General features: G+C 35.2%; 1 pseudogene; it reads right to left on the bottom strand.

Annotated features, from left to right (window-relative positions):
- Positions 1 to 977: 977 nt before the first annotated feature.
- LOC131078876 (transcription repressor MYB6-like) lies at positions 978 to 4120 on the bottom strand (annotated as a pseudogene).
- Between the last annotated feature and the right edge of the window lie 7456 nt (positions 4121 to 11576).

Below are 11576 nucleotides of genomic sequence, written 5' to 3'. Positions count from 1 at the left end.
GAAAAAAAACTCAAAGAAACATATAACAAAATGACTTATGCATCCCATAATACATCGTAAAATATTTCATAATGATAATCGACATCCATCATAAGGCATAAAAAGTGTGGGAATTATAATTCAACTTTAAATTAGTTCATTTGCATGAAAGTATGCATGCCTTTGTCTAGAAGAGAAATTGCAATCTCATTGGTGGAAATAAGCCACACCCAGACCGACGATGGAATGGTCCAAGAGGGGCCAATAGCTTACTGATATAGCACTCCAGTAGCATATCGGACCTTCCATACACTGTTGGAGTGCTCTACCACTGAGCTACAGACCCCTCTTTGACCAGTCCATCATCGGTCCGGGTCTGGCTTATTTCCACAACACTTTTAGGGGTATCATGTTTTATACAAATTGAATTAATGAACTAGATTTGTGAGAATATGTATTGAATTAGCCTCATGCATGGAATGACAAGGCAACAACCAAACACATCTTATTGAAAGAAAGATGTGAGGGACCCAAAAACTCATGTGTGTCAAACTATTATAAAATATTGCATTACTACCTAGTTCTTTTAATCCATTTCTTACATAACCCATCTTATGTTTCACAAATTCACTCCTTAGAAAGACTCAATAATATGACAGCCCATTCACCTAGTCAACCTTAACTACTAAACATGTGATTGCTTTTATAGACATAAACTCATACAAATACAACCAATTGGAAAAGTAAGACCATGTGACTCAAAAACAAGAGTTCACAAAATCACTTACCCTCATTTAATATTGAGTATTAAATTTTCACTTTATTAAATATCTTTCCCCAAATATTAAATAATTATTGAATCTCTCTCACACAAAATAATTAACCCAATATCACAATACAACATTAAAAATGGCCCCCAAATAATTAACTAATAAACACATCTTCTAGATGTAGTACAACTAAATGATTATTTAATTACAACATCATAGTAAATCAATTTATACAATGGCCTGATTCAATGACTGATCATGTTCCAACATCCTCCAATACTCTTGAAAAATAATTTGCATCTCCTCACTATTAAAACCCTGATATTCATCATAATTGTAGCATTGATGCATACAACTAATTATAGATTGTTGGGAACGGCAGCCATCTTCCACAGGTGAGGAAGAGCTATGATTCATATCTGGTGAGCACTCTTGAAAATTCTGATTTATAGCAATTATTGAGTTCTCCAACATATCTTCCATGGAAGTACTGTTGTTATTGTCCTCAGAAACATTCTTGGGAGTTTGAGGAAATGGCTTGAGCCTATTTGGGATGGGAAGATGAAGAAGTTGCTCCTGCATTAAAGTAGTAACTCTCTCATTTTTAGACCTGGATGATGGTAATAGTTTTCGTGTATTAACTCTTATGGTGGATGGACAATCAGTAACCGCTTGATGGATATCTTGGCCAGTGGGATTGATATTATTGTGAAGAGGTGAGTACAAGGATCAATGCCTGCTATTCTTAGCTTTTTAGTAAGATGGGTATTCCAGTAGTTTTTTATTTCATTATCTGTTCTCCCAGGCAAGCCGTGTCCTGCAATCAGTGACCACCTACAACAAGTGTGACAACATTTAATCAATCTACATTTACCATGTCAATGGCTGATATACAAATATAAAGCAAGTTATGGTTATGAATCAATGATAGTCAATGTTCTCTATAAAATAAAAGTTTTTAAATAAAAGTTATATTTGATACCTATTTCCAAGTAGGCGGTGGATGCGAATGATGAGATCGTCTTCATCAGCAGAGATGTTTCCTCGTTTTATAGTGGGTCTCAAGTAGTTCAGTCATCGCAACCTGCAACTCTTCCCACATGACCGCCTGAGGCCTGTTTATCATGAAAATGATTGAAATAGAAAGTCTATGAGACCAGATCAAACGCCTCACTTCAATAGAACTACTACTCCAAATGTACTTAACTGTGCTTAGACGCCAAGTTAGCTTAAAAATCTATTAAACCACATTAGACGCCTCACTTCAATAGAACAGGGACAATAGTGTTGGAGATAAATTAATTATCCTCTAGACATTCCTAGAAACTTTTGTCTTCTAGAAAATTCCTGCACACAGTGATTTCTAGAGACTTCAGTCCACTGTTTCAACTGCCCATCATTAAATTTGTAACTAACTCTTATCCACAGTTTTCTATGTATCTTCTTAAAAATTCAATTGTAAGGGCCTGTGTTTAGTAGAGCCCATTTACGAGTTTCTCCTGTGTCTCTTCTCCTCTATGTTTCTGTGTGTGTTTCTGTTTCTTTTCATGGTATCAAAGCCGATGGTACATGATCAGAAGATCTTGGAGAGCAGGAAGATTCAGAGCTGGAGGATTCAGAGGGATCTAAAGCTTATGTTCTCGAAGGGGAGCTTGCACTGTGAGAAAACGAGTTTAAGCGCAAGGTTAGAGTGTCAGCTGCTGAAGTGGTCATAAAGAGTGTTGTTACTAAAGAATAAGAAGGCCCAATGCAAAAAGGAGAAAAGTTCGTTCACTGCCGTAGCTGGTAAAAGTGTGTCTGAAAGAAGAGATAGAAGCTGCGGAAAATTGGATGTCATTATTTGAAGGGAGGAAGATTGGCCACGATTGCTAAAGTTGCTTGCAGAGAGAAGATTATTAGACGCCGCTGTGAGATCTTTGCTTAAGCCTCCACAAAATGTGGTGATAATTATTAGCTGTAAGTTTTTTCTTTTGGCTTGTGTATCTGTGTCCTTGGTGATGCATATAGGCTTGGTTTTTATGATCATGTGTGAATGTATTATAGATATTAGATGGAGTTAGCTGTGATAGCATAAAGTGCAAAGTGCATGGGTTGGAGGTGAGGTGAGAAAACTTGTGTGTCTAATGTGAAGGTTATATCCCTGTCAAAGTGGTTATGCAAAAGAAGATTGGTGGATTTCAAAGATATTCTTCAAGTGTTGTAAGTTGTGAAGATTGTGAGAATTCACATAGTTCAGTGTTGTTTGTGAAGTTAACAAGTGTGTTGATGTAAGGGGGTGCACATTCGAGAGCTTGTGGTATAAATTATTGATGAATCATGTATCTGAAAAGCAGTCCTATAGAACTGGCGAGCACAGTGGCTGGTTACCTGCAGTCCTATAGAACTGGCGAGCACAGTGGCTGGTTACCTATGTGTCTCGATAGATGGTTTGTTTTTTATATGGGCTCAATAATTTTAGGAAAAAATTCCGCAGTGATGAAAGTTTCCCCATTGTGATGGTTATTGGAACCATGTTAGTGTTGAGTCTCTTGTGATGGTTTGTGGTTATGGCAAAACCACTTGTTTGAGTTAAAAAACCCAAAGTAATGTGAAATTCAAAGTGATTGTATCAGTTGGGGAAAACCCAAATGGTTATGGGTAAACCGGTGAAAAACCCAAAAGTTATTGTAAAAGTGAAGTTTGTAGCAAATCGGTTAAGGGTAAACTGTGAAAACCCAAAGTGATTAGGGGAAACAGAATTTGTTGTAAATGGGTACCTAAAAAGGCTTGAGACCAGGACCCATCCTAATTTTATTATGGGGGGATATCAAAAACAATTCGATAATTAATTTATGGGGGGATGTTGGAGATAAATTAATTATCCTTTAGACATTCCTAGAAACTTTTGTCTTCCAGAATTCCTGCACACAGTGACTTCTAGAGACTTCAGTCCACTGTTTCAACTGCCCATCATTAAATTTGTAACTAACTCTTATCTAAAGTCTTCTATGTATCTTCTTATAAATTCAATTGTAAGGGCCTGTGTTTAGTAGAGCCCATTTACGAGTTTCTCCTGTGTCTCTTCTCCTCTGTGTTTCTGTGTGTGTTTCTGTTTCTTTTCAAATAGCTTAAAAATTTCTTTTATCAATCCATTTCATACAACTGATATGCATTGATGGCACGGTACTCAATTCAATGAATTATCTTTTTCTAAAGTAATGAAACATAAGAAGAGAGAGTTCAAAAATAGAAAGATCACCTGCTTTTGGTCCGAGATTTCGCCAGTGACCTTCACCGTGAGATGCAATATAGTGGGCCAGAAGAGTGTTCTCTAAAGGAGTCCATGGTCCTGTTTGCAACCCAACTTTCAAACAGCACGGAGATCGACCCATTTTTTTAACTTTATTTATCCAGACAGTGAGGAGACAAATTCGATCTGAAACAAGTACAACACTCTCTACGGCTCCGGCTAGGTTTAAATATAACACTGCAGCTATTCTGGTTCCAAAATGGTCAATACGTATATAGTAATATTGACAACTGAAAAAATCACAATAACTTTCACATTATTGACAAAATATAAAAATATATTTTTATATGTTTTTTTAAACCAGAATAGCTGCGTCCGACTGTTTAGGCCATTAACTCTATTCTGTTAACCTGAGGTGTGATTTGTCAGACTTGTCAGAGGCTACAATATGGTCATATGCACGTTTATTTGGTTATGTGCACCTTTTTTTCTTACGTCGCTATTATTTCGGTTGTACGGCACGTGAACGGCATCTACGGCTATACTATAGCCGATGGCCTTAGCATCACTTCAAAATAATACCGTTAAACAATAACAGATATTTTGACCAGTCTTTCATGGAAATAGAATACATTAAATTGTAAGTTATGGTAATTTATGCATGGGTACATCTTGTAGTTGGATAGTCATTTCCATCTTTTTTAAATTAAGAGTTTCATATTATAGATTTGTAATAGAGAGTAGTGTAATTTTTCTTTTGATTGCAAATTTAAGTGTAATTTTTATGGTTTGTGTATTAATTTAAAGTAAAAATTTGTTAAGTTGCTTTGATTGTTTAGAATAATAAGTAAAGTTTGTGAACAATATGAAATTATTGATTTGTTCAAATGCATGTGTATGATGTTCAATGTTCTAAACAGTATCAAAAGCTCTTCAAATTCCACAAATTTCATATGTAATATATGAACAACTGATATTTTGTTTATTCTCATATTACCTTTAAGTCACTTGGCTTGCTAAGTATGTTGTAAAGGTTCTTATAATTCTGTTGGTTAAGGGTCTTAGAATATGTTTTTGAGGCTTTTGAAATAGTTGTTACTGTAGACAACATTGTTGTTGATTTGGGATCTTTTCTTTCATTTTCAGTTTATAGATATATTTTGTACCTGTTTTTATATTCTTGGACACTAGAACAATAAAAATATGATTTCATGCTTTAATCATTGTCTTCTTCACCCTGCGCTCTTCTAATAGCCTTCCAAATATCTTCCCCTATTATCTCCCAAAACCTCTGGAAGAACTCGGCTTGGAAACCATCTGGACTTGGTGATTTACTAGCTCCCAAGGAAAAGGTAGGAGATCTAATTTCTTCTTTCGAAAAAGGAGCCTTTAAAAATTGTTATGATCGCTCGAAATCAAATTAGGAACATTACCAAGCAAATCCTCTTGAGCATGTCAATCTAAGGAGGAGCCCCTAGAAGTGAGACAAAGTAATTCCTACCCTCCTCACAGATAGCAACTACATCCTCAATGATACAGTGTTTTGGATAGCCACAATTTTGTTCTGTTGTCTTCTTTAACTTGTTTGACAATTGAAAGAAACTAGTGTTACGGTCACCTTCCATGAGCCACTTAACCCTGGACTTTTGCTCCTAGAGAATCTCCTCCATCCTGAGAACACGTTTCTGCTCACTCAATAAAGCCGGTTCCCTCTCCTTCAACTCTTGCGAGTAGCTGGTTTCTGCTATGCTCTTTTCTACTTCAACTCCTCACCAATCCTAATCTTTCTTCAAACAAATTACCAATAGTTGTTTTATTCCAAGGTTCGACTTGCCTCTAACTTGACCAATCTTTTGTAAGAGAATGAAGCACTTATTCCCCTTAAACTCCTTACTCCACCAAACCTTAAGGGCCTTATCAAAGTTCAGGTGCTCAAACCAAAATGATCCAACTTAAAAGGGGATCCCCTTAGGTTTTACATTTATATTGAGCTCCACGAAAATGGGCCAGTGATCTGAACCACCAGACTAAATCACCAAAGATAGAAAGATGTTTATGTCCATCAACCATTTAGAGTTGACAGAGAACCTATCCAGGTGACAAAGGATATTATCATCAACAGTTCTCCAGTTGTTCCATGTGAACCAACCCGACTCGGGCCTGATATCTGCTAGAGTCATGTCCATGCTGAACCTTCTAAACTAAGCTCCTTTAGTTCTATAAAAAGTATATAGAAATAAATCAGCAGTCACTATTATATAGAAAGAGTTTGCCCGTTTTGCGTCAGCGGGAGTGGCACATGGTATCACCTGTTCAGCGAGGAGCATATCATGAAGATGGGTGCTCTCATCGTCAGCCTGAATAAGCAGAGATCAGACCTTAAAAAAACTGATTCTGCTTGATCAGATTGTCCCATAGGCTATTCTTAGCCTCGTGGACGTTAAAATTCTTTCTTCTTCTTCTTCTTCTATACCCAACTGTGTAAACAGCTAATTGGAAATAAACAAAGAAACATATATGACAATACATTAAAATATATATTTAAAAGAAAGAGAGTCTCTGTGAGTCATCCCCCATTCCCAAGCCCCTATTCCTATCAACAGGTGAAAAAAACAAAAGAGGGGCACATTGAGACAATAACAAGCCACCATCGGGCATTTTCAAATGAGAATATATTAATAATAATCAAATATGGTTCTCGCTAGACTGATAGCTCGCAGACTTCAAGTCCTTGATGGGTTGTCATAATATACCTCCACCAAAAAACAATAATAACCAAATATATAAATACCAAGGGAAACATGAAAGAAGGACGACCGTTGTGTTAATAGAAACAGGGAATGAGGGGTGAGTGTCTGAAATGGCGAGTTTAAATACTATAATATAATATGGAGCTCCTCATTCACGAAAGACGAGGTCAAATACTCATAGCTTTTGAATTGCCTTGCATATTGTTTTATTTAAGCATATTGTTTTAAAGTATACGATCACCCGCTATAGTATAATCTTAGATACTGTCCCTGTGCTGTACCACCGTAACAACGTTCATATAAGCAGACATCTCCATATTGTATGTTTGCCTCTGACACGCCTAACAATCTCGAACAGCACAAATTAGCAAACTACAGTCAATGCTTAGTGCTCAGCTCTCTCTCGATATTGTATGTTTGCCTCTAGGTAGCATGTCTTGACAAACTCCGGCAGTAGTTGAACGGGGTTCAATAGTCGTTATAGCAATTGTGCACATAATATCCAATCTTACCACAAATTTATACTATATATTATAAATAAATAGACCACATGTAAATAAAAAAATAACCAAATGTTGGTCAAAATAGACCTATACTTGAACACATAAGAACCTGTAAATGTTATATAAAAAGTACAAATATACATTCATTAACAAGTGAAATAAATAGTTTTTTGTTTGAAATAAAATATCATAACTATCCACTATAAGTGTGTCATTTAAAAAATAAGATGCTCATTTAATAAAATAAGATACTTGCTTACGCAAGTATTGTTGTCATAATGAAAAAATAGTATTCCTATGTGTACAACTATTGGGGTAGCAATGTATATTCATTGGAGTATTTCCTATTAATAATTTGTCCTATCACAAATATAAAAGGTGAGCACAAAAAATAACTTGTATTTTTCCATGAAATGAGAAGGATTTTCAACTAGTTTTAGTGTTCAACTATTGGTCCATTTGTGTTGGATATAAGTTGTATTTTATATAATAATGTGTTATTTCTATAACAACAAATATTTATTTTTTGTTTAACTATTAATTCATTTATGTTGGATTTACAAGTTAGATATAACAATTATTTATGGTTACTAATATGTATTTGGTTCATTTATGTTGCATATAAGTTATATTCTAAATAAAAATATGATATTTTACTAACAAGAAATGATATATATTTTTTCAATTACTAGACATTTTTAGATTAAGTTTTGGTCGAATATTTAAAAAGTCATTTTTTGGACACTTCGCAGTAGACGTGTTATTTTGACGAGTTGCATGATGAGTCACACCTTCAAACCTTAGTTGTAGATAGTTAAGTGTCTATTTTACATTTCTAAAAAAAAATGGAGGTCTTACGATATTCCATGCGAAGGCTACATGTTGACAAAGTTAGCCCTAACAACTACTGGTCCCTCTCCCCTAATGTTTGGTGTGTTCTTTAAGCAGCTGTTAATTTTGTTTCTGGTTACGAGTGGGTCTCATAGACTGTTTGGCCTTAGACATTATTAAAAGCATTCATTCATTCATTCATTCATTCATTCATGTTCTTGCATAGAAACTCATTGGATGTCCAATTACACTCGTACAATTTGTTTAAGATCTACATTATGTAAACGCAATAAAATAAATCATAGTTTCATGTCTTGTCCCAATGTAATCTAAATTTTGCATACTCTTGTTCATCAAGCCAAAACTCGACAACCTACAAAGTCAATCAGAGGGCATAACATTAAATAAATTTAGCAGACTTCAAACCAACTAGTGAAACTTAGTCACCAAGTGAATTGTAATGGAAGCAACTAATCTCCACATAAAATGGCATTCCGTATGATTTTCAAAATGTGCAAAACACAACGGATTTGGATGAAATTTTCAGCATGAAATCTTCATGATCTTCATCCCCATTGCTATAAAAACGCAAAAAATGGCATAAAAAATCGTCGTGTTTTGCACATCTAGAGATTTTTTTTTTTTAAATCCAGTGCTATTTTATGTGAAGATCAGCCTATTCCAACTGTAATTGATGTTGTCTTATCCACCTCAATTTTATCATTTGTATGCCTGGGTGAATCTTGCATGCAAGTGATCGATCCCACTTCTACAAATTTGACCTTAAAATTTTAAAAATTCAAATTATGTTTTGTTTTACTTTTACATGTTTCTTTTATGAATTTGATCTTCAAAATTTTAGTGCTCAAATTCAAGTTTCATTTTATTTCTACAATTTTTTTTACTTGAAACCAATTAAACACACATTTACAAAATTTAAATTGTTCTGAATATATTAAACTGGGAGAGGCCCAAACTTGTACATAATTGCAAAATCAATGAGCAACAAAAACCAATGACTCATGAGGGGTGAGGACCCAAGACCAGAAAGCCTACTACTAAAAAGGAACAAATTCGATAGGCTTCAAACACCACTAACAAAACCTAAACAATAAAACACTAGACCCAACAGACCAAAAAACAAAACAGGACACACCCCCACTGAAGGCACAAATCGATGACCTACCAGGTGGGAGAAAACACCAACTTCCTATTCTGGAAAATTTATTTTCCTTTCTTCGAAAATGAGAGGTTTCTAATGGAACTTTTCTTAGAGAAGATGGTCGGGGAGTTTGGTGTAGCCTCAACCTTGGACACAGACACTTCTACCCTCGTACTATTGGAGGAATCCAAATGGCACCTCTTCTTAGCACACCTCCTTGCAATTTCATCTTGTATAGCTTGGAGAGTAGCAAAGTTCTTCTCGCTCATCTCCATGTTCTGTGCAAACATATTCTCCATTTTCCTTTTCAAGGAGTCTTGATTATCATGCAACGCTTGCACAACTTCCACCAAATCCTTTGTGTCATTATCATGGTTAACTTTCTCACTAAGCTCCTTCACAAACTTTTCCAACCCTTCCCACTTATCAACCATAGCAGCAAATTTACCCATTGCCATCTAAGCACACTATTCCTTGTTGTCCATATCCCAACTCAAGGCTCTAGCATCTACTTTAGCAAGGGCTTCAAGTCTATTAATTTTATTTTTAACCACCTTAAATTGTCCTAGAAGCCAATGGATGGCAAGTTTATGCTTGTTGAACCCCTCACAATGTTCATTAACTTTGGCTGCAAAGAGGGGAAATTCCTCCTTAAACATGGCACTCTGAAGAGAAGAATGAGGGGAGTCGGGGGGGAGAGGAGGAGAGGAGGGAGGGTGACAGCATTTCTCATCAAATTATCAATGGTCCAATCAGACCTAGTAGACTAAGAAGAAGTCATCTTTTCATAAACTTGTTCAACAATAACTAGGTTTTTTTTATAGAGCATTCACCAACAGGGAGAATTGAGAGGTTTTTTTATTTAGTGGTCCTAGAAGAGTTGACCTGAGTGGGATTCTTCTGGGGCTTTGAGGAAGCATTAGAATCAATTGGGTTGACTAGTAACTCAACACAGAGACTTGAGCCAAAAGGATTAATGGCAAGGACACTCTTGTATTCAAAAGAATTCAATTACATTCCTTTTTTAAACAGGTAAGTTTTCAAGTATATCATTCATATTCATAAAAGGAACATGCTGGGAATATTTTAATTAGAATACCAATTAAAATCTACATTTGTATATCCTATCATCTAGAACATTTGCATGTTTTAAGCTTGTTGTTCTTCTATGAATCTGTATCTTGGTATCCCAACAAACCTCTTAAGGTAATTTTACATACTACTAGTCCTTTAAGCATAATAGATAGTAGCATATTAGATGAACTATGAACCAAAAGTGCATAACTAGTAGGATCAAATCTATATGGTAGATGACAAATCCATGGATATGAAAATGATCTACAAGCATGGAGTCAACTCTTATGGAATTTTTTTTTGTAGAGATTCAAAGACAAAATATAGATAGAGAGGTTCTATATCTAGTCTCAAAATAATCTTATTCCAAAGCTATAGCAAGATTATTCTTCAACAAGCATAAAGCTAACCACATGTTATCTATTAGATTTATTTTCTTAAAATAGCATTTAATTCTTAACTATCACACCACAATTAATGATTAATTCATTTAGGTTGAATTATATTGAATTGCATGCATTTGTTGCAAAGTGTGCACCCTTGGTCTCCTTGTGTTGTGCAGCACAGTGCTCAAGTTTGTGACATGGCTTAACCGCCTCTTGTGGATTCTATAAGTCTAGTGGTTGTATTGGGCATTAATAGGCTGATATTTTGGTGCAATGGCAACTGTAGTGGTTGTATTGGGCATTAAAAGACCAATATTTCGGTGCAATGGCAACTGTACTTCTAACAAATGGTGTCAGAGCCTCCAGGTCATAGGTTCAAACCCCCTCGCTTGCATTGGGAGGGGGATTGTTACAAGGTGTGTGCCCCTGGTCTCCTTGTGTTGTGAAATACAACGCTCAGGTTTGTGACATGACTTAGCCACCTCGTATGGATTCTATAATTTTAGTGGTCGTATTAGGCATTAATAGGTCGATCTTTTGGTGCAACGACAATCGTACTTCTAACATCATTTAATTTAATTAGTCTAGATTACGCTAAGGAAAGAATATTTTCTTTCATAAATTTTGGTTTAAAACTACCCATGGAATTTGACCTTAGGATTATACTTTCACTACTTTTAAGACATTTTGCGAATTATATCAATATAATTAAATTATTTTATCTTCCTTCATGTTTATTCTACATCCTTTGTCCCACCTTATGACTTTTTAGAATATTATTAATATGTTATTGGAGAATAATATTTTTTTTAAATGCCTATACATTAATAAATTGGTCTAAAATAAATATTTATAAAGATTTAATACAAGATATACAAAAAATTATATAAGC

Source organism: Cryptomeria japonica, chromosome 2, assembly GCF_030272615.1.
Source record: "Cryptomeria japonica chromosome 2, Sugi_1.0, whole genome shotgun sequence".
In the NCBI taxonomy this organism is placed as follows: domain Eukaryota; kingdom Viridiplantae; phylum Streptophyta; class Pinopsida; order Cupressales; family Cupressaceae; genus Cryptomeria; species Cryptomeria japonica.
Note: the sequence above shows the minus strand (reverse complement) of the source record. Positions and strands in the feature narration are given on the sequence as shown.